Here is a 23977-nt window from a genome sequence, read left to right on the forward strand (position 1 = left end):
CTTGCCCCGGGTGCTGACAACCCACGCTATGCCACTGATGCCAGCATTGAGAGGATGGCTCAAGCCCATCACACAGGCCATTGCTGCTCCGGCTTTGCTTCCTTGAAAAGAAGGCCACTGATAAGAAACCTGCCAATAAAATAATGCAATGGTCCACATCATTTAAACAAACCTGCGGCGTGACCTGGAATACTGTGCATAGCTCAGAAAATGATATTTTAGAGCTGGGAAAGATGCAGAAAAATGGCAGCCAAAATGGTCAGGAAGCTAAAGAAATTCCCTGCAAGGTTTATTGTATTGTGGTTATGATATAAAAGAGTGAAGTTAGGGTGCAGCAAAGAAATAGAACAAAAACACCACGGAAAATGGGATGGGAAGTTGATAAAACAAAAGAAAAATGCCTGACCTATTGGAATTTTTATGTGAAGTTTGTGGGAATTTAGTATTTATTTTTTAATAAAGCAATTCCCAACAAGGAACGGTTACAACATCTAGGGCTTCTTACTTTTAGAAGAAGAAAAAAGGCAAGTTAAGAGGAACATGGACAAGGTTTATAAAATTATGTATAATGTGGAGAAACTGGATAAAGAGACGTTTTTCTCCCTCTCATATAAAACTAGAAGCCAGGGCCACCCAGTGAAGCTTACTGGTAGGACATTCAGGACAGACAAAAAGGAGTACTTAGTGCATGAAACTTGCTGTCAGAAGATGTAGTGATGGGCACTACCTCTGGCAGAGAGGTTAAAAAGGAGACTAGACAAATTCATCAAAGATCATTAGTCACAGTGGCTGAATGCCACATCCAGGATTAGAGGTAGGATGCCTCTGAATACTGGTTGGAGGGGAACAGTATGGGAGGGCTGTTGCCCTCAGGTTATTCATGTGGGCTTCTCAGAAGCATTCAGTAGGAAACAGATTGCTGAATTCGATGGGAGATTGGTCTGATCCAACAAGGTTGATCTTCTTGTATAGGAGGAACTATATAAATCACAATGGCAAATACAAACACACACACACACATTTGTGTGTGTGTGTGTGTGTGTGTACACTGCCATTCTTCCAAATGAAATTCTCTGTCTTTGGCTTAGAAGCTCCCAGATCATAACATGGCTCATGGCGAGACACACTGCAGTACTCACAACTAGCTGACAACTCTGCAGCAGAAATCAGTCATGCCTGAAGTAAACAGGGCAGAGCCAGACATACTGATGACAACACAGGGACTGGTCAGTCCCCAGCCATGCACCCAAGCTATGTAGAGATACCTCTACTCTCAGAGAAAGCACACTTTACTGAGGCCTTTATTCTACCTACTACCAGGTGGGGTGCAGGTGGCGCTGTGGGTTAAACCACAGAGCCTAGGACTTGCCAGTCAGAAGGTTGATGGTTCGAATCCCTGCGACGGGCTGAGCTCCCATTGTTTGGTCCCTGCTCCTGCCAACCTAGCAGTTTGAAAGCACATAAAAGTTCAAGTAGATAAATAAGTACCACTCCAGCGGGAAGGTAAACGGCGTTTCCATGTGCTGCTCTGGTTCGCCAGAAGCAGCTTAGTCATGCTGGCCACATGACCCGGAAGCTGTACAACGGCTCCCTCGTTCAATAAAGCAAGATGAGCGCCGCAACCCCAGAGTCGGCCACGACTGGACCTAATGGTCAGGGGTCCCTTTACCTTTACCTTTACCAGGTGTAGCTCTGCTCTTCTTCCTCTTATCATAGGGCTCACCCAGACTTCCCTTTGTGCTATGTTTCTAGGCACAGGTTTGGGCTTTAAAGCTCCGTTTCTGAGCGGGGTTTATTTTGTCGTGGCGCTTTCTCCAGGAAACCCCACATTTTACCTATGCCTGGTAAACATGGCGCAAAAGGACATATGGATGAGCCTTTATGTACCTGCTGGATTGAGACTGAGGCATTCCCATTGCCCAATGCTAGTGCTGTCAAAATTAGACACATTAATACTGGAAACACCACAAGAGCCTGACCATATATATTAATGTGGCCATGAGGGATTTGAGAAAATTTACAGAAGGAATTACCTAAAGATTACTGAGAAAGAGATGCCTCATAGATCTCAAAACGCAGACTGATAATCCCAGAATTCATTTACTAGCCTTTATTTTGCTAAGGCCCCAGAGTCTGAACAATCCTTTAAGCTCTAATTTGGCAGCTGGGGGAAAAAATGAGCCAGAAAGCAGCTGTTTGTAAGGATTTTGAAAGCTAATGAGGCCGATACAAGCGACAGCAAGTTGCACAGGTAACAGTGTGTCTCCACCATTGGCTAGGTGCTGCTGCTACCGATGGGATAGTTTCAGGCTCACGTTATATCCCAGTAAATCTGATCAAGGAAGGTAGGGGACGAATCTTACTACAGGCTGCTGACAGGCCTTCAAGTGATTAAGCTTATTGTGGTGATCTTCAAACCGAAGCCCCCTGCGAAAAACTGCCAGGTGGTCTGCACCACCACATCTGTCAAAACCGAGCTAACATCTGCCAGTTCCCCCACAGAGAACTTTCTGTAGTCCGGCCTCAGATTTCTCAAGAGACCCCCTTTCTTAAAAGCTATGTGACAGATATCACACACACACAAAGCTCTATATAAGGATGCTTTCCACCTTGTGCAGTTGATTCCTATGCGATGAAGGGGGGGGGGAGCTTTCCTAGTCCTGTGGATTTGACAAGGACATAAAAATTGCTACAGTCCTGAGGGTCATTTTCTTTTTCTGTGAGGTTGCCCAAGGCAGTTCATTTTATTTTTTTGCAAGGATTGCCTTGTGGTTTTTAGCTGCAGGTGCCTCTTGGAGAGGAGAAGCAGGTATCCCTATCAGCTCTGCCTTGCTGCAATTTTTTTCCACCAAAAGGGAAGAGAAGAGGAAAAGGTAGAAATGTGTGATATTTGCCACCTTCCTTCCATCTTCCTACACAATGCTATCAGCATGTTTGAGATGCTTATCTGCAAAAGCTTTAAGTTGTCATCTCCATGCCGATCCAGATCTTTGTTGTGTATTACATCTACGCTATTATCAGTTGATTCAATATTTCATCTGCATGCAAGGCTAGTTGCCTGCTTTCTATTATTATTTTTCTTCTTCTTTGCAGTTTTTGGAAAGAATGTCATCAAAACTGCCTCATGCTTGGGATGCTTATCTGCAGTATCACATTGGCGGTTTTCAGCTGGACGAGAAAAATCACAAATATTCATCGTGTCCTAGGCACAGGGACACTGCTGCAATATAAAAAAAAAGAATCGTGGATCAACAGAAAAGGAAAGAGGGAGTGTACTGGGAGTGGGGAGAGCTGTAGGAACAGAAATTTCAGGCTCAAAATTACAGGGAAAAGAAGGAAAAACTGAGGAGTGGGGTCAAAAATGCAGCAGGCTTGCGCACACAGATATAGAAATAGTAACTGAAACTAGTTACTATAAGCAATACTGAAACTAGGCTGGGGGAACAAGATTCCTGTTCCTCTGGATGCATCTTGTGGAAGAATGCAAAATAGGCAAAGGTTGTGTACTACAAAATAAAAGGGTCCCGGGGCGATTTAAAAGCCCCCGGGTAGGCAGGCAGGGGGGACAAAGACTTTTGCCCCCCGCCCGCCTTCGGAAGAGGTCCTGGACCTCTTCTGAAGGCTGGCGGGGGGCAAAAGTCTTTGCTCCCCCCTGCCTGCCTTCAAAAGCCGTCCGGGATAGTGGAAAGCGCTTCCCTGCTATCCTGGACCGCTTTTAAAATGCTGGCGGTGGGGAGCAAAGCCTTTCGCCCCTGCCGGCCTTCCTGGACCTCTTCTGAAGTCCGGGGGGGGGAAGGCTTTGCTCCCCACCGCCAACATTTAAAAGAGGTCCCCGGAGATTTCCCTATGGGCTTTCGTCTTGTGAAGCAAGCCCATAGGGAAAATCGTCTAGCGAAGCGTCGCAAAAACCGAAAAACCCTTTCGTCTTGCGAGGCATTCGTCTTGCGGGGCACCACTGTACAAAGCTTCTGAGCAAGTACAATGCATCTGAAAAGCACCAATAAAAGTTCAACAGCAAGGCTAACCACAGAAGTGGATTTAGGACAGTGGGACCGGTTCCCCCACATGGATGCCAGGATGAGGGGGCGCTGCCAGGTGTTGCAACTATGACATGGCGCACGTGCAGAACAGAAGGTGAGAGGCTGGGTGGCACTGAATTTTGGCTTCATACAGGGTGCCGCTGAAATTAGAAAGACCAAAGTCTGTCCCTGCTGCTACTAGCCTGTCCACTCTTAAATCCATCTAAAACTGGTTCTCAGAGATAGTGGTATAGAACTGGGAACCACTCAGGGCGTGTAAATTTCTAGCTATGGCACCTGGCAAAGTAATGCTATTAAGATTCACACAACTCATATGAAGAGACTAACAAGTCCAGGAGGTTGGAATCAGATGTGAAAAATTAGCAAGAAAAAAGTGGCATGATGGTGGCAGCATACAATTTTAAGGCCCCATTTTGTCAAGGGTGCCAGAATGCCCTAGTTTTGCCACTAATTTCTGGCAAAAATGAAACTTTTATCAACTTAAGTATCTGGCCTGCCTGTATGGACTTCAGCCTGGGATCTTTCAATTTACAGCTTGATCTAGCAGCTGCTGCTCAGTTAAATAAAACAGTACTCAATGTTTTCTACACAGTTATCAATTCAATTGTAAACAATATATGATGGAGAAAATATCTCTAGAAAACACTGTTGATTTTGCCAAGGATTGGAACATAAGATCTCCTGAGATCCAACATCTCTACCCAAAGCTAGAGAACCTGTTGAAGAACAAAGACCACAACAGTGAAAACTCAGCTTTTTACTTTATTAAGGTCTCCAAAGTATTTACAAAAAGGTTCTCCATCAAATTCATAGGCGATTCCATTTGCTTCATGATTTCGCTGGGATGATTTACACATATGCTCAGTAAGACAGAAGCTGATGCCTCCATTTGTTTTATGTTACTTTTTCTAAGAAAAGGCGATGGGATTTGTCTGCTTAAGCCAGTGCTGAAATGGTTTTTAACCATTCTAAGCTTATTTTATTGCTTTTATGATAGCTGGAGATGGTGATTTAATAATATTAATGCAGATCTTTTCTATCATGGGATTGTATTTGTGATTACACATATGTTGAATTTTTATGTTTTTATTAAAGCTGGCTTGTGAGGGCTTGGCCTTCAACAGTGGCTAAAAAAATATTTAAATAAAACAATTACATTCTAATACTGGGAAATCTCTTACAATTCATGGAACTCAATATGTGCAGACAGAGCACTTGTGAAGGGAAGTTTTCATATTTTGTCACATTCTTTTCCAAGGGGCTGCATGAATGTTGAGTGCTGGGGGAATAATCAGAGTATTGGGTTAAGATTAGAGATGTGGGAACTCCCTAATACTGTGTGAAGGTTCCTTCTTAGACAAGACCTTAATTTTATGGTTTGAGAAATATTTCTGCTTTACTGAAATATTTCTAAATGTGCCCTCTAAATTTCCCCATGTTAGAACTTTCAAGCTCAGCTCAGATTTCACTATAGGTGAAATAAATTGGCAGGTATTACGTATATGTAAAACCCTGAAACAATTGTTAATGTTATCACAATTCTTATGGCTTTCCTCAAAACCCAAAGTTAACTTTGGTTTTTGCTTTTCTTTCTTTCTTTACAAATCTTGTAGTAACTCTAATTTCTGTAACAATTCTAGGATAAATCTAAGAGACTGACACAATCATCTTTTCTGTTGCAATTTCTTCCACTGTAATGGGGAAGCAGTGATTCACACAAGTGCACATGTTGGGGTGTGTTTTAATAAACAAGATTTCCAGGATCCACCTGAATTCCAAGCTCCACCATCTTGCAGATCCAGAGCATCTATGCTAACTGCACATACAACAGCCTAACAACAATATGGTAAGAAATTGGGGCTCTAGCTTTACTTTTAAAATGTGGCTGGAAGCGAGTTTGAATACATGCTCACAGTAAATTCTACTCATGGAAAATTTTAGGACTTGCTACTCTTGGGTTTAACAGGTGAAGAAGGTCTTGTTCAGTTATATTTGTCTGAACATCAACCTGAGTTATTCTAGTAGTAAGAGGAGGGAGAAGAAAGACTTTTCACTGGTCAGAGGCTGGCATATATTATATTCTCTAGCAAAGAAAATTTTCTTTGTACAACAGAATCCATATATTTAATTATTTGATTGTCCTTTATGTATTTAAGCTCTCCTTTTTTAGTACTTAGATGAAAAGAAGGCCCTTTCCCAAGGAAAACTTCTCATGTAAGCAACTCTTTCAAAATGTTTTAGCATACACTGTAATATGCCTAGGGTTTTGTTTAAATATAAGCAGTATATAAATATTCTACATAAAATGATAACATAAAATATATTCAGTCTTCTCAGTAGACTTCAATCTATTTGAGAGGAAGCCTGAAACTTTAAAACATGCAGCAATCTTTTGTGACTACTTGCAGCTTGGTTTTCCAGAGATTTGCCTTGCTACAGAGATGTACTTCTGGTCTGAATTTTTGCTGCTGTCCAGCTGAATTGTGGCGTATCGGTTTTTCCACATGCAGATTCACTATTGGCCGGCTGTAGAGCCAAACACATACCAGTAATTTCTGATAAGCACTAATGAGGAGAAGAAACATAAGAACTGCCAGTTTTTCTGTTGGGTTTTTTTAAAAGGGGGATTTATTTGACTCAAAGCTTGCAATCTTGATTACCCAAACTGTGACATAATAACCTGAACATGTGTGAGGATTTGTAGCTAGTCCTTTGGAACATCAAGCTAATAGCAGCTGCTTATATAAGATCCCTTCTTTGAAAGCAGAAGACTAACCTTCCACACAGTACAGTGTGTACTGTCTCAAATCACCCCCATTAGGCTTCTTTTTGGTTTGTTTAATCTTCCCATTCTCTCTCATTTATTAGCCACACTTCATAATTGTACTGTCAGTTTAACAGGAATCATTCTTTACCTTACAGCATGCAAGTCAACAGAGCTGCAAACAGCTCGAAGTATGCTTCCAGTCAATTGCTATTTTGGGGTTGAATTCAATCATACTGCCAAAATTAAGGTTGTGCAATTAGTTGATTTGATGCTCTTGTGCAACAAACCTGCTTTCTACAATAAGGAGAACGAGGGGGAAATGCACTGCAAAGTGTGAAATAGTGATTGCTTGATGCAACATGATAATCAGTAGATATAATCTAGAACAATACTCAATGACCAGACATTTAACCTTGCCACTAACCTTGTGCAAACAGGTAAGGGTGAATTGTTCAATAAAGAGGTGACCTGGAAGTGGCCCAAGTTTATTTCTTCCTTGGGAATGGTGACATGCACAGAATCATTATTCTGCTGTGCTTGGGTGCAGCTAAAGTGGGCTCCACTCAGGCGTTAACCACATTTCTACATAAGAGCATGTCAAACAAAAAGCTAGGATTGCATGATTGCTGTCAGACAGGTATGCATGTCGCCTGTATCCCTCCAGATGTGATTGGATTAAAACTCCCATCAGACCAGTCACTGTGGTCAAGGGTCAAGGGAAGATGAAAGCTGGATTCAGCAACATCTGGAGGAGCATAGAGTCTCCATTCTTGCACTAGACATTTCAAGAGAGAACTGAGTTGGGGATAAATTAGATATCCACCCCCAATCTGAAGCCAATTCAGCATCCATTGCACTACCATTTATTCATTCCCTCACCTTTTTCCCCCAAACCAGGGCGTAAAGTAGATTTAATAAAATTAAACACAGATAAAGCACAGAACGATCATAGTTGAAAAGTTAATTAAACTATAATGGAATTAAAATGATATGAAAAACCAATCTCTTAAAATGCAGATAGTAAAAGCACAGCTAGTAAAAACAGTACAGCACTATTAAAAAGCCTGTTCCTTAAAAGCAATCAGCTCCCCAAAACCTGCTGGAATAAAACAGTCTTCACCTGCCAGTGGAAAGACAACAAGGAGGGAGCCAGTCTAATCTCACTAAGAAGTGAGTTCCAAATGTTGGAAGCACCCATCAAAAGAGCCCTCTCCCATGCCCCACAAACATAGCCATGGTGGGACTGAGAGAAGAGCCAGAGAGAAAGGAAAATGATGGGGACAGAATTCCCCTTCCCATCTTTCCATAAGCCATAATTCTCTCTTACCTAGCATTGGTGGCATTTGGGAGATAGATGCTAAAGGGGTTTTCTCTGCTGCTGCCACCTGAGATGCAGGAGTAGAATTAATGAATTATTCTCCGGACCAGATTACAATATAAGACCAAGAAAAGCTTTTCAGTGGCATAGGGGCAGAAATAAACAGCATGGAACTTGTTATGTCACTTTCATATTCAGAATCAAATAATTCCAGAGTCACCTTGTTTTACCTTGGGGTAAACTATGCAGTTTTTAAAGACTTGAACTGTGGGAATAGATGCATGGCTGTTCCCCCAGACTCAAATTTGCATGTTGGAAAATGAACCGCTATGACAAAAATGCTGTCTGTGAGCTTGTGCTCTCTCTGTGAGAGTGCTCTCTCTGTGAGAGTGCTCTCTCTGTGAGAGTGCTCTCTCTGCTCAAAGAAACCAACCTTGTATTGGCTGCCCCAACCACACAGGGAAGTGGAGTGCTCTGCACACATCACACCACCAACCTACATAGACAATTATAAACCAGTACACCCACTTGTCTGCAGGCAGATGAGTGCTGTAACAGCAATCTTTTCTATGATGAATCACCACGCTGTTTCCAGAAATGCCACAAATCACAAAGGCCAAAGGTTCACGTGAACTCAAGTTCAGTGCACTCCATCAAGTCATGTTTACTGTCATCAGTGTTTTGAACACCAGAAAAGAAGCAACGACTGTTGACCAGCTTGGCTGCCTACTTTAAAACAAAAGGCACGTTTGATACTGCACATTATTGAGACTTGAAAGCAGTGTTCGCCACGGCTGGTTCTAATGGGCTGTAGCACTGCCCCTGTACTAGCCACAGATAAATCAAGCAACAGATCAGTGTGAATCCCAAAGGCAACAATTCTGTCAGCTGTGGCAAACAACAACAACAACAAAACCCTCATTCAGTGAACACAGCAGCTATAACCTAGATGCAAGTCTCGCAAGGGCTTAGATCTTGTGCAATACCAGCATAAGCATCAAAATGTTTCGTAAGTTGAAAGCCAGTTACGGAACAACAGATTTGCTGGAAGGATCTATCTACCAGCAGGGAAGGGGCAAGCATTGATGCATCTTAATGCCACAGCTGAAAGCAACTATGAAGCATACCAGCATGTCAGACTCAAAAGGAAGAAGACACACAATAGGAGCAATTTTCTTTAGCAGAATTCTGCATAAACTTCTGCATGAGATCTTAGCATTTGTTAAACAAGCAAACAAAGAAACAGATATAAATAGACAAAGCTCATAAGAAAACTAGTGGGAATCTTTTTCCAATGGAAAATTTTACCCAAAGGAGCAGGTGCGCAGCCCAGGAGTCTTTCTGGACTCGCAGCTGTCCATGGAGGTGCAGGTCAATTCTGTGCCCAGGGCAGCTGTCCACCAGCTCCATCTGGTACACAGGCTGAGACCCTACCTGCCCGCAGACTGTCTTGCCAGAGTGGTACATACTCTGGTTATCTCCCACTTGGACTATTGCAATGCTCTCTATGTGGGGTTACCTTTGAAGGTGACCCAGAATCTACAATTAATCCAGAATGTGGCAGCTAGACTTGTGACTGGGAGCGGCTGCCAAGACCACATAACACTGGTCCTGAAAGACCTACATTGGCTCCCAGGAGGTTTCTGAGCACAATTCAAAGTGTTTGTGCTGACCTTTAAAGCCCTAAATGGCCTCGGCCCAGTATAACTGAAGGACCGTCTCCACCCCCACCATTCAGCCCAGACACTGAGGTCCAGTGCCAAGGGCCTTCTGGCGGTTCCCTCACTGCAAGAAGCAAAGTTACAGGGAACCAGGCAGAGGGCCTTCTCGGTAGTGGCTCCCACCCCATGGAATGCCCTCCCATGAGATGTCAAAGGAATAAACAACTAGCTGACATTTAGAAGACATCTGAAGGCAGCCCTGTTTAGGGAAGTATTTTTTAATGACTGATGTTTTAATGTATTCTAATCTCCTGTTGGAAGCCGCCCAGAGTGGCAGGGTATAATATAATAATAATAATATAATAATAATAATTTTAGATGGCACCAAAAATACATGTCCTACTTCTGCAGTTATACAGCAGACTTGCACCAATCAGCTCAGTGTCAAGGTTCAAGGAAGAGGCACAGGGTGGTTTGGCTGAAGGTCGACTTTGGACAGAAAGAGAAGGGGAACCAAAGGAGTGCTCAACCATGAATTTTGCTGTGGTGGCCTTGAGGCAGTTCCTACCTTTGAGCCTAACATAGGTCTTTGGTTTGTGGTGACGATGGAGTGGATTTACAGAGACATGCAGAGAGAGAACATGCCATAGAAGTGAGTGTGTGTGCATGTGTGTTGAAAGATAGCAAGTGTTAAGCAAACACCGGAGTTAAAATTGTAGCATTCCTTACCACCAGTGCTTAGTAAAGTAGCCCTCAGCAGGATTTGAATTGAGTACTGCTGCAATATTTATTTGAAAGCTATTTATCCTGCTATTCAGCCAAAAAGACTCCCAGAGCAGTTTGCCTTAGATACATTACAAACAAGACAGTTCCTTGCTACTGTGATCCTATATGCATTTATCTGTGAACAAGCAATATTTATCTCTTTTGGAGTTTAGCTTAAGTAAACATGCATATGAAATTCAGTTGCACGTCTTCAATTTAAAGCCAGCTGTGTGAACACAATGGACTGTCAACAATTGCAAGCACAACCTCTGTGTATCTAAACATTTCCAGAGCAAAACACTAGTGAAGCACAGATAATTTCTCCTGCATTTTTTACCATTCCCCATTGAAAAATGAGAAAAGATACTGCATTCCAAAAATGATCAAAGGGGAGAGAAATTTTGGTGCAATTCTCATTGTTAGGTGAAGGGTTTTCTGTTGTGCTTACCTTACTTTCGAGGTGACTACAGATTGTTTGTGTGTGCCCTTTCTTTCATTCTACACATCTCTCCAGCCTTCTGGAGTGCCCATGTTTTTTGAATTTGCTTTAATGCCTTCAGCTGAGCTTTACTGTAAACAGGGGCCTGTGAGGAGACTGTCTTCTGCACACCTGATAGCTATTTCTTTTCAAGTGAAGGAGTTTGTGGTTTGTCGTTGTTTTTTAAATGAAATCAGTGATAAGAGGGGTATTTTTAAAGTTAAAAAGGAAGGCTTTCCCTTAAAATGAAAATAGGAACTGCACTGATCTCACATGCTCAGTAGCCAACCTCTCTGGCTTCCCGTGTTTTAATTAAAACTCAAAGGAACATATAATCAGGGCACTCCTCCCATGAGCCTCTTACACGTCAGGAAGTGCAGGCAGCTGGAGGAATGTTCAAATGTTTAATGGGAAGATCTTAAGACTCACCAACCAGTCAACAACCAAAATTATAGAGAAATTCCAATAAAATTAAAAATTGCCCTGAGAAGAGTCAGAAAAATGGAAGCTTCCTTTCTAGGGAAAGAAAATGTTCCTAGAAAAAGGAGGGTAGGTTTTAGCTCAGCTCTGCCATATACAAAGCTCAAGACATAATCGGGGTAATTCCAGCAAAGGGAGGTCTTTCCTGACAGCATTACTATTCACCTGTGGAATAACCAAAGTTGCACAGAAAGGCACTCTTTGCTGCTGCTGTGCTGTTTTGGATACTTCATGTGGGAAATCCTCCAAAGCTATCTGAAGATAGTAGCAGAAATTCTGCAGCATCCCAAGGTCATTCTGGGAACTCTGGTTCATACAATCATGGAGTTGAAACGGACCCTGAGGGTCATCTAGTTTGACCCCCTGAACGCCAACAAATGGTTGCAAAGCAGCAGCATGATGTCAAATTCTGAGGGGAGACTCTGCCAGTCAAGAGAAGTGGTGCTTTCCCCCTCGCATCCCCCTGTACAAACGAGTTTCCTCCCAGCTGGGTTGTGGGAAGAGCTCTAGTGGGATTGTGGGGCTAGAGAGGGGCAGATGGAGAGATGCCAAGCCCTTCTCCACAATCCACAACTTCACTACAAATCCTGTCTTCTCACTGCTAGTCTGAAGCAATTCAGCAATTGCCAGCATTCTCAGAGCAGTATCTGTTGCCAAATGTGTAATTCTGCCTCTCTATATATTTAATTTTGGCCAATAATTCATAGAGGAGGAAAACAGAGCACATAAAACACAGTGTAATGCATTAAGTACAGTATTAAATGGATAACTAAAAACAATGTAAAATATAAAAAACAGTGGGAAATATGAAATAATTATATTAAAATGGTAAAAAGCAGAAGGTATCTATAATTTTAAAATTAAGCCTTTATAATTTTTCAGATGGGTTGTAAGATATTTCTTGCTCTTAAAGGCACACTTCCAAGGAGGGTACAACACGATGTTTGACATTTTAAAAGGGTTTGTTTTCTTGCACAGTTCTTAAAATTATACCACATCATTTAATTGATTGATTGATTGGGTCCTCTTGAAGAACTACAATAAGTTTTTGCTTCAGTGAAGCTTACCTTTTGTACATGCTTGGGATATAAAGAGGGCCAAGGGAGTTCAATTTTTGTTTAAAATGTGTCGGTGTGTGTGTGTGAGCTAGAGAAGTCTTGTGTTTAGGATTTAGACCAGTGAAAATACAGACAGTAATGGCTCACACAATCCCACAGGGGCACTCCAGACAAACAGGAAGAATCTATAAAATAAATATGCACCCTCTGGCTACACACAAAAAGAGCATATGCAGCATACAGTACATCTGCTCATATAATCCACAGGCTTTACATGCTTGGCTATGCAAGCCCTCTCACTGAAGAATTAAAATAGAAAGAAACTCTAGGGCTATGGAAGGTCTCGTCCTTCCACAATGAACTTCACAAATATATACATGAGCTTCTAGTCATGACAGAAGTCCTGTAACAGTACGCATGGGTGAAACATGTTGTTTGGCTGCAGAATTGCCCGTATTTTCCCATTTAATGCAGTGTTACCATTTCCATAGAAAGTAAAAGAAAAAATCTGAAACACTGAATCCATATTAAAGGAATGCATGAAGAATACAGGATGGCGTTTTGATGAGGCTGTTTTGTGGATGCTGTGAAAAACTTGCATGCATGAGCAGCACCGAGTTCACAATAAATGGCTGTGGAATTAACCCTGACATACTTGAAAGATGGGGTTCAGTCGCCATAGCAAATGAGCACTATGATTTCATGGGATGGGGAACCTCAGGCCCAGAGCCCAGATGTGGATCTCCAGGCCTTTATATTTGGTTCTCAGGACCCTCCTCAGGCCACCATCTCCTATGAGCTCTGCATCCTACCCTCCCTGAGAGATTTTGATGGAGTGGAATGCATCCTTGAACTCTTGGTGATGCCTCTTGCTTCCCTGGCTAGAGGATAGAGGTGTGAGTATGTGTATAAACTAGGCTACTGTACTGTTATAAGTTTATGTGGGGGCATGGCTCCCCTAAATTCCTGGGTGCCAAATCCTCCCCATAATTCCTGGATTTAGTAAAAGTTATAACTAATCAAGGTGTGATTCAACTACCGGTATTCCAAACATGGAAATCCCTGGGCTCAACATGCTAAGGAGCCAGGCCAAGCTGACAGAGCTCACTGAGTGTGGTTCTTTAAGAGGACAAAGGAAGATGATGGCCGCTCATTAACACACCAATGAAAACTATCAAAGAGGCAAAAGATATTGAAGGACACAGAGGGGGGAGCCCACCCTGAGCTATAGGTAATTAGCAAAAGACAAGATCAAAGTTGGGAGAAGTTTCCAGTGTTTCAGTGGGGGATGATGTAAGTGAACAGAACCAAGTGTCCCATTTGCAAGCTGGAGCATGAAGCAGGTAGTATTTTTTATGTTGCAGAGAGGGTCAGACATGATGTTTGGTGTCTCTTGGAAGCTGATACTGCAGTAACAGAACAGGATACTCTTGGGATGTGAATGATATGAACTCTCTCCATCTTAATGCAGGTTGCATAATATGTGCGTAAAATAAACCATTCAGCCATCCACACAAACACATTCAATTATGGGAGTCAAACATGTGAAATGCTTTATGCGTAGAAAGTCACTAGACTAAAGAATTCCTAAACATTAGTTCAATTCCCCATGAAAAGCTGTTTCTGTATCCAGTTTAACAGAATCATTTTTTCTCTTGTACTTAAAACATGTTGAGTACCTCAGTTGATTGCTTGTTTGTAGGACTGGGACACTGAGCACCTAATTAAGCCTGGTAAATTAAACCCTTTGTTTAGTATATGATTGTGATATGTAACTTTAAAATATTTTTGTTCAAATGAATATTTCAACAATTACTTACCAAGCACCAAGTTTTACGTGTGGCTAAAGCCACAATGTTTTTATTATGCTGACTTTGTATTGCTTTTGAGATTAAGCATTTTCTACATAGCCTGATTATCTTCCTATATACATAAAAATGAAAGGCTGTCATCACGCAGCCTGCATTGGAGGATGTGAAGTGCCACAGCACAAGACAGGATTTGCATGAATCCTATGGGGAGGGGGAGCAAAAGGGAAGTCAGGTAGTACAACACCAGTGGCCACTGCATGTGAGTGAGATGGGAATAACATTTATGGGGTAAAGTGGTAGTTTAAAACAACAGCAGGGATTTGAATAAATCAGGGAGGGAGAAACAATGAGAGGGGAGAAAGTGGTGATTTAAAACAATGGCAGAAGTTTGAATAGAGTGAACAGGGGTAATATTGGTGGACAGTCTAAAACAGATTAGTAGTACCAAGGGGACTAGAACCCAAAAAACAACATGCCTCAAAAGTATGGTACTAATGAAATTGCTGGCTATCATATGCATTTTGACATGTTCTCTCTTTCAGGGGCTCTAGCGGAAAAAAAGAACATTTGAATTTTTCATAGGGAGGAGTATTAATTTGCATTTACATAGAGCTTACACATTAATGAGATCTGTAAACCTTATAATCACTCTATTGGATCAGTCACATTACTCATTATCACTCAATTACAGGTAGCTGCATGTTCTTAAGTACATTGTCAAAATCAGGAGGAGTAGAAACTGTTCAAGGAATAAAAGCTTTTTTAAAAAAATCAGGAATTGAAATTCTGCATTTGATACCAACATGCTGCACACAGAGAGCAGCTTCAAATGCATGCTTTCCGCATTAAAAGAGCCAATTGTTGTCTTCTGGTGCAGTGTTATGTTTTTAAAGCACGTTAAAGCTCAGGGAAAATGCATTTATGGGAAAATGCATATGCAGGGAACAGCAAGCAGCCTTTGGTGTGGTAGGCAAAAATTCTAAGCTACTCAGAAGCGAACAATGAGGCGCAATGATTACATGTAGCACATGGACATTAAGGGAGTCAAACAATGGGTTGTGCATAGCTCTGTGTCTTCCCAATGAAGTGTGTGTCTGGATTTTTAAGCCAGACTCTGAGCCCTTCCGGACATCCATTTTATTGAGCAAAAATCAGCATTTGTGCTTATGGTGTTATCAGGGAGATTATCATGCTTTCAATACTATTTGCATGTGTGAATGTTATGGGGCTGATACACTGCCCTGTTTGCAATAGGTGCAATGGCTTCCTGCTAAAATCCTGTAACACTGCATAACCGAAATATTCCAGGGTGGAGCTTTTGTCCCACTTCTGTTGCACTATATAGCACAGATGGCAATAATGCAGGAATAGTGGGAGAGCATTGCAGAACAATCAAAAAAGCAGAAGGACATGTGGACGGTCTAGTATAATTCCAACACAAATGCACCAATCTTTTGTCAGTGTGAAGGAGCATCTACACCCCCATCATTCAGCCCAGACACTGAGATCCAGCTCAGAGGGCCTTCTGGTGGTTCTCTCATTGCGAGAAGTGAAGTTACAGGGAACCTGGCAGAGGGCCTTCTCGCTAGTCATGCCCACCCTGTGGAATGCCTTCCCATCAGATGTCAACTATCTGACTTTTAGAATACGTTTGAAGGCAGCCCTGTATTGGGAAGTTTTTAATGTGTGAGGTTTTACTGTGGTTTTATAATTTGTAGGAAGCTGCCCAGAGTGACTGGGGAAACCCAGTCAGATGGATGGCATATAAACAATAAATGATGATGGTGATATGCTGCAGAATATACCTGCAAACAAAAACCATCCTGGAGAGGCCTTCTGCCTTGGATATAAGATGTGGCTCCTCAAAAAATTGTCAAGCAACAGCCATATCCTAGAAGGCAAAACTGGGAGAAGAAATCTTGCGTTCCTCTTTAGTTGAGCTCGGGTAAAGACCAAAAGATGGCTTCAGCCCCAATTATCATCTTTGTAATGGACTCTTTGTTGATTTGCAGATTTGTCTACAATGATTCATTCATTTGGAGAGAAATGAGAAAAAGCTTCAAACTGAAAATAAGTATTATTTAAAAATGATTTAAAGAACTAAACTCATAGGTCCTCTTGTGTAACAATATAAGAATAATGGTACTTAATAAAAATCCATTGTATGGGGGTTGGGGGGCGGGGATATCTCCTACAGTCTCCTCTCCAGGCTTACAATGCCTGGTACAAACAGAAATCTAATCTCCATAAACTGACGTTGCCTATATATAGCACGAGTGCTGTAACATGAGTGCTGGTGGACCGTATCCAGCCACACTATATATGACTACTGCTAATTTTAGTGAAATGAAAATTATCGTCTTGTTTCTTCAGTTTTTGACAGACAAAGAGGTCTTGCAGGCTACATACAAGGCAATAGGAACCCATGCATTGAGACTCTTAGAGGTGTGTAAGGTCATTTCATTTAGCAGCTACGGGCAACTGATGGTCCACAGGATAGATCCAGAACCCCAAATGCATTATCTGGCCCCAACAGTCTCACCCAGTTTTAATCAGGATGTGATAAAAATATATATTGTTCACAGTTTCATTTGTAAGATAGAACAGCAATGCGACAGTAGCCTGGTTCACACAACACAGTATGCCAAACTATGGCTTGTTGGGATTGTACAAGCATGGGAGCTCATTGAGAGGCACCTTCAACTACTTTGTTTCTCCAGTTGGGAAAGCAAATTAGCAGGAGCCAGCCCTGCCTGAAATCCTGGAGAGCTGCTGCCAGTATAACGCAGCTTTCTATGTTGCTAAAGCCAAAAGCCCACTTGCACAATCAGGACCATCAAGTGATAAGGATCTTGGATTGTACCACTGGGGGCAAGAGGAGATTGTGTGTGCATGTTTGGATGTTCCCATTAAAAAAAGACTCCTTGCATGAATGCACACCCCTGCAATCCAGGAAAGCCTTATCACTTGATTCTACTTATGGAAACAGGCTGCATACACTCCTGTTTACAGCCTTCGCACTCACACTGCTTTTTGGGGAAGCAGCTAATTAGCGAGGGATTTATCATATATCATGTGCACACTGGGAGCTAATGGTTGGTCTCACCAACCATGAACTATAAAAATCTGGTCACTTATCCTTTTGGGTCCAGGGTGTGAGTCGGGACAGGAAGGGGGGAGCTACAATTAGAAGAAAGTCACATTGGGGGGAATGCCCAGTAAACAAAAAGCAGGCATTTCCAAAATTGGAAGACAGGATACATTTAGAGCAGCGATGTCTGCAGATGCTTGATTTGTTTCAGGTTTCAAAACACAGATGAAAATGGCACTTTTGTGAAAGATCAGTCAGTGTTAGCCATCTATAATTTGTTTAACAATGAAATTCCGTTGGGTCTGGGCTTTCAGAATAAATCAGATTAGATTCAGCCAGTGCCCCCTTCTGACCTTAAATCACCACATACAAGAGACTAGCCACATTACTGCATCCAAAACAGACTGAACCTTCCATTTTGTTCTGTTTCATGTGCTAATTGGAAGACTGTGAAATTATGGAACACCAGCGAGAAATTATAGATGCAGAAATAACAGACACAAAAGCAACCGCATAACCAAAATGAGAGAGAGAGGCAGCAACCCTTTTCCAGTTTCACAAGCAAAACCCTAATTCAATTGCAGCCAAGGCCATGCTTGTATTATATGTTTTTTTTCAGGCTGCTTCCCATTCCATTTGGCTCTTTCCTACAGAATCTCCACATTATAATGTGTGCCCACCTTGCACAGCTCTTGTCACGTTTATACCTGGTGAAATAGGCCACAGTTCTACAGCTGGTGGGGGGATGTGGCAATCAACCTTTATGATTTGTAAAATTGTACAATAAGAGGCTAAGAAAAAATTCTGATAGTTCATACAAAGAATCCTGAAACCAGACACTGGTGGCCCCACCTGGTTTATTGTTTTATTTATTCAACAAGATTTATTGACTGCTTAATTAAAAAAAAAATTCAGCATTTACATAACAAGTGACAACAGATGAGGGCAGAGCAGAAGGGGAAATGTTGCCCTAACTGATCTTTTCCATTCCCCAGACTTGTCCATTGAGTCTCACCTGCTGACTCAGACCAATGGGCCATCTAAGCTAGCATTCAACTTTCAGCAACAGCCACTGGAAGCTCATGTGAATATAGTTATCATGGCTAACAGCCACTAATTTAGATCTTTCTCAATAGCCATCTTGTCATTAAAAAAAATTACTGAGAAAATATTCTAGTAAGTCCCATCTAGTTTTCCACTGTAGCATGGCTCTATTGCTTTACTCATCCAGTGTTGTTTGCTCAGGCTGTGTACACATTACCAGCTTTAAACACAGCTATGTCATCCATTTTCTCCATTTGGATCAAAGCTGCTTGGGGGAGCACACACTGGAGCCCAACATTTCATGAAAGGATAGCTCTAGAATAGATAGGGATCATGGCTAACTTCATGTGTACACTGCTTCCCAAACCAGCATTGGAAGCACACTGGGTGTGAAGCAGGAATATGTACATAGCTGTTGTCTAACAGCTTTATTAAAGGTATATCTTGCTTTTGGTCATGGCAACAAACATGGCCCTCCCCTTCATTATATCATTACAACCACCCAGTGAGGCACATTAGGTTTCCAGTCTGCTCCTCCTCACTCTTTGCTTAAAGTGTTGATACCCTTTGGTTATGTCAACTTTTGTGTCCATCACCACAGTTCTATAAGAAGCCCGAGAGAAAGGAGGCAAAATGTGTGAGAAAAGATTGTTGTTGATTATTGTATCATAATCTATGACAACTCACAACACATCAGACAGGAGAAACTTTCCCCCGATGCATGATTATGCCTTGAGCATTCAAATCTTGCTATGTTTACACAAAGTACCAAGTAAAATGGAAGTAGCTGAAGACACTAAATATTCAATATGTACAACATTATTTAGTCAAATGCATTTTACAGAAATGGCCTAAAGGCCAGCTTATACAACATGGGAAGTATTAATGGATAGTGCAGCACATCTTATGCTACTGAATGGAACCTTTTGAACTGAATGTCATTTGTTGAAAAGATAAAAAGCATACTTGTAAGGATAACAGAAAGCAAACATTGCTCTCCCCCTTTTTTTTTTCCTATGAAGGGTCACTGCTCTGGACACAAGACACAGATATGTCATCTGTATTCTACACACATTTTTTAAAATGGATGGATCGTCTTTGCAGTATGAACACACAAGGCTGTCCAGAGACACAATCCTTGACAGGTGTCTTCAGCCAGTAAAGGTCAGCCACTGTTGACACGGAAAGGCAACATAAGAAGATAAATGAAGACTTAGAAATGCTATTCGATCCCACAGTTAGTACTTGGAGATGTGAAAAAGTTTTCTAAAGAATTTGTCTAGAAGAATGCTTTCAAGGAGAAAAGCACAGGAAAGGCGGGTGAGCGGGAGCAGAGTTTAAAGCTAAAGACTATGTTGTAGAGTTTATTGTTGCTTATTGTGCTCATCTTCACCCAGCAGAGTTTAAAAATGCCCAAAATCAACTCGAGGCATTCATATGCTAATGCACAGCTAGGGTTATCATTTGCTTACTTGCTACTTAGCGTACAGAATTTCATAGTGGGAGAAACACAGGGTTGTGTCCACCTTGGTTCTTCTCAGAGTAGACCTATTGAAAATAATGAGCATGACAAACTTGGGCCCATTAATTTTAATGAGTACTTTTAAGTATAACTTAGTCAGATACAACCCACAATCTATCATCCTTTCAGTGCTCTGTTTCCCCCAAGGCTGATGGTCCTCTCGGAGGTGAAAGATCAATAAAGCTACCCAGCTTCCATTAGGAAGGAGAAAGCTGAATAATTTTCTGTTTCAAGAGCATCTGCAGCAACCTAACACACCCTGGGAGCCACCAAGCCAAACACAGCCCACTTGCCACATACAGTGACCTGCAGTGGCGTAGCATGGAGGGGGCACAGGGGCGATTGCCCTATGCGCAAATTTGTTAGGGGTGCAAAATTCCAGCACACAGTGCTACCTCAATGCAGCTGTGAACTTCTGTAACTGGGTTCTGTTGAAAATGGCTTCTGCATGAGAACCAGGAATTGATCTCTCCAGACAACGGGACACCTTTCCTTTCCTTATCTCGCTGGCTGCAATCTTTGGGTAACGTGCATGCCATTAGGCAGTTGAATCTGCATGTGTACTCTGCCTGTGTCCCTCCCACCCACCCCCAGGTGCTGGCAACCCATGCTATGTCACTGGTGACCTGCTGGTTACTGCCAGATGACGCAAGAATCAAGCACATGAGCTTTTCCAAGTTTGGTGAGTCACCAGTGTTTCAGGCCAGGCCTACATCAATGAAGAGCTCTTCATGCATCAAAATGAAGGAAGCTGGCCCTGCCCTCAGGCATGCAGTCTAAGGGCCATCCTTGCCACCATGGTAAGTGGAGTGGTGTAGCGTGGGGGGTGCAGGGCGGGCGCACCGGGCGCAACATCTGGGGGTTAGGGTTAGGGGGCACAAATTACTTGCCTTGCCCTGGGTGCTGACAACCCACGCTACGCCACTGGGTAAGTGCCCACATCTCTCAGCTCCGAAAAGAAGCGATCCATTTCACCCCTCCCTGAAAATTAACAGAACCCTGCCCCTCAAATCATTACTTGTGAATGCAGGAGCAAAGCCAGAGGTGATGTGACATGAGATAGGCCTCAGTTCAGACAGGTAAGCCTCAGTCATCGAGTGCTGAATAATCAAGCGCCGAGAAACCAGTAGATGGATGTACATGTGTAAGCTAGTCCATTATTATTTTTTTAAAGGAAGTTGCACAATCTAGCTTCCCTCGAAAGCGGTGGGCATTTTGCCATAAAGTTGATAGTAGATGGAATGTTTCATGCCAAGCAATTTCAGAATCAGAACAAACCAAATACAAAAATTCAGTCCACCTCCAGATGGTTTACTCATTTGTAGACTCATATGGAAATGCTTTTTGCTCATAAATACTCTTGGATAGGTTAGGTCAGAAAGTGCAAGAGGTACAATGACAGCCCCCCTTCCCCACATGCCCTCCTGTTCTGATGCTCTTTTTGGGTGGTTCTTGAAGGCCATTCTGTTCCTGCATACATGCACACAAGCACACAATATCATGTTGTATCTTCTCTAGAACCCTCATGGGAGAGTCCAACAAGCACAAGTTAAAAATAGACAGTAATTTAATTGTCCTTAAAGGAAGACCACCATACAGCCAATAACGTAGAATGTTTGAAGTAGCAGCGGCATGCTGATCACCCCTGAAGCCAAGGAACCAGGGAGCAATTGGGATGGTGTAAATTCCCCAGTCATTCCCAACCTTTGTGCTGTAGTCGCAAAAGGGGGACACAATCACTCCCTTCCTTTGGCTAAAATCACCAGATTTCACGCAAGAGCCATGCAGCATAATGGCAAAGATTACCCATGGGTCTCAAACAACAAGTGCTCTTTCAAAACCAAAGATGAAATATTCTAAGATAATCCCATTAGGTTTTAAATCAGCAGATCGTCACAAGTAGAATCAACGCACATCTGATATATTGCCCCCTAATGGCATTTGAAATAGTACATGAAAACATGCAGCAATGTTTTCAAAGGAAATTATGCAGCAGCACTTTATGTGTATGTATAATACATGAGACTATATTTATACTTCCACCAATGCAACCAAAGTTTCCATTCAGAAAGTAGCTGCATAAACCAAAAGGAAGGTAAAGGTTATTTCAGTTACGATGTATAAAACTGACCGATAGCACTTCAAGATCTCATCTATCCATGTAATGTGAATATATCTCGCTCCTGAACAGGATTTAGTGGTGGAATTTAGGTTTTCTAAACTTCTTGCAAAGATTTTGAGGATGGAGCTCACTTTGAAGCAAAGATTGCATGATGCATCCATTCAGACCAACTGTATTGACAACTTCAACAGCACCTTCTGTTTCATTTCTCTTACACTGCCTTGCCATTTTAAGGATTAGCAGAAACTGGAAAATAAGATGGCCTTTATTAAGCTAAATCTGATGCCTTCAGCTGTTTTAGAAGGAATATGCCATATTCTAAATGTACCTGTCCTTGTGTTTTAAACTAGATTGTAGTCCTTGTACAAATGATTTTATACTGTATTGTTCTTTGTATAAGGAGTTGAGAGAACAATACTTCTCTCTGCAGTAGCTGAGGAGAGGAGAAAATGCTTAAGACAGAATGCTTTGTCCTGTCAGGGAGATTCAAGGATTGAGGTTTTATGCTTTTATTCACTTAGGTTTTACATGATTTTCTTCAGATTTGCACATATTCATTTCTTTTCTATGTTTTATGTTAACATTTGTTAAAAGAAGGATGTGGGGGGGGGTTGTTTGCTTGTCTTAAAAGTGGGGCACACTGCACTCAGTCTGCTGACTCACTACCCTTTCCACCCTGCACTCCACTCTGTCTTCTCCAGCCTTCTCGTCACCTCTCCAGATCCTCGCAAGTCTTTGGTAAAGAGCTCTACTTATTTCTGTCGTCTGTTTAGCCAGTGTAAACTACTCCCCCGCTCCAAACTCCAGTAACACTTCTTGTGTTGTTTGTGTTGTTTTGGGAGTGCAGAAAAGCCCCCCAGAACTTCTACCGCAATGCCAGTTCTGCAGCGTTAATTTCTGTTGTGAGGGATGACCCTCTTTTAGCATTCCATTTGCAACTTCTTAATTTTGTCTGTTTGTTAGTCCCTCCCCCTTTTTGTTTCCAATGTATTGTTGGGGCTTATGTAACCTCTTTATCACTGTATATATTGGGGGGGGGGCGCTCCTTGAATTTGTGTCAATATCTTACTGGAGAGTCCAGCGCTAGCTCATGGGGTCTGGAGGCGAAGGCACCGGGGGGCGGTCTCGCTCCTTTGCACTGAGATTCTCCCCTAAATTCCTTCTTTAAGGTGTCTTTAAGTCCAATTCTGGTGTGGGGAAACCCCTTTTTGCACCGCTGAGCCTCTGCTTCCGGGAAATCCACCCAAGTAGGGGCAACTTACTTGCTCCTGCTTAGCCTCTCCAGGTACTGAGTCTGTCTCAAGCAGCTCAGAGCTCAAACTCTGACCTGACGCTGAGTGTGCTGTTCCGGAAGCCTGTTATATAGTTTAGTTTTATTTTGGCCTGAGTTAACTTCTACTGACCTTGTGTTACTTTTGTAACTGTTAAACTTTTGTTTTCAAATGGCCTGATGACTAGATACAAGTAAATGAATCTGGTCTGAAAATTGCAACTCAAAAACTTTCTCAGGGAAAAGAAAGAAAAGATGCTAACTGTAGCCAGCAATCCTCATGCCTATTTGATAAATGTCACTGCATATATGGTACCTCTAGTCCATATTACTAATAAATACATCCATGCTTTCAAATAATAGTGAATATGATTTGATAACCTTTTGTGTCCTAGAGCAGGAATAGCCAACCTGGGAATTGTAGCTCAGTCGTGTTCTTTAAATGTGCATCAAATGTGCTTTAAATGTAGTGTGGACCTGCCCAATGTTTTTCAGACTCAGTGCAAATTTCCCATTGCTGTGGATGCAAAACAACAACAAGGCCAGGGAT

At 42.1% G+C, this 23977-nt stretch overlaps 1 protein-coding gene across 2 annotated transcripts in view; it reads right to left on the reverse strand.

Annotated features, from left to right (window-relative positions):
- NRG3 (neuregulin 3) overlaps positions 1 to 23977 on the reverse strand; it is a 618135-nt gene that overhangs the window by 530161 nt on the left and 63997 nt on the right. The gene's annotated exons all lie outside the window — the stretch shown is intronic.

Source organism: Podarcis melisellensis (assembly GCF_964234715.1).
Source record: "Podarcis melisellensis genome assembly, chromosome: 5".
Lineage (NCBI taxonomy): Eukaryota > Metazoa > Chordata > Lepidosauria > Squamata > Lacertidae > Podarcis > Podarcis melisellensis.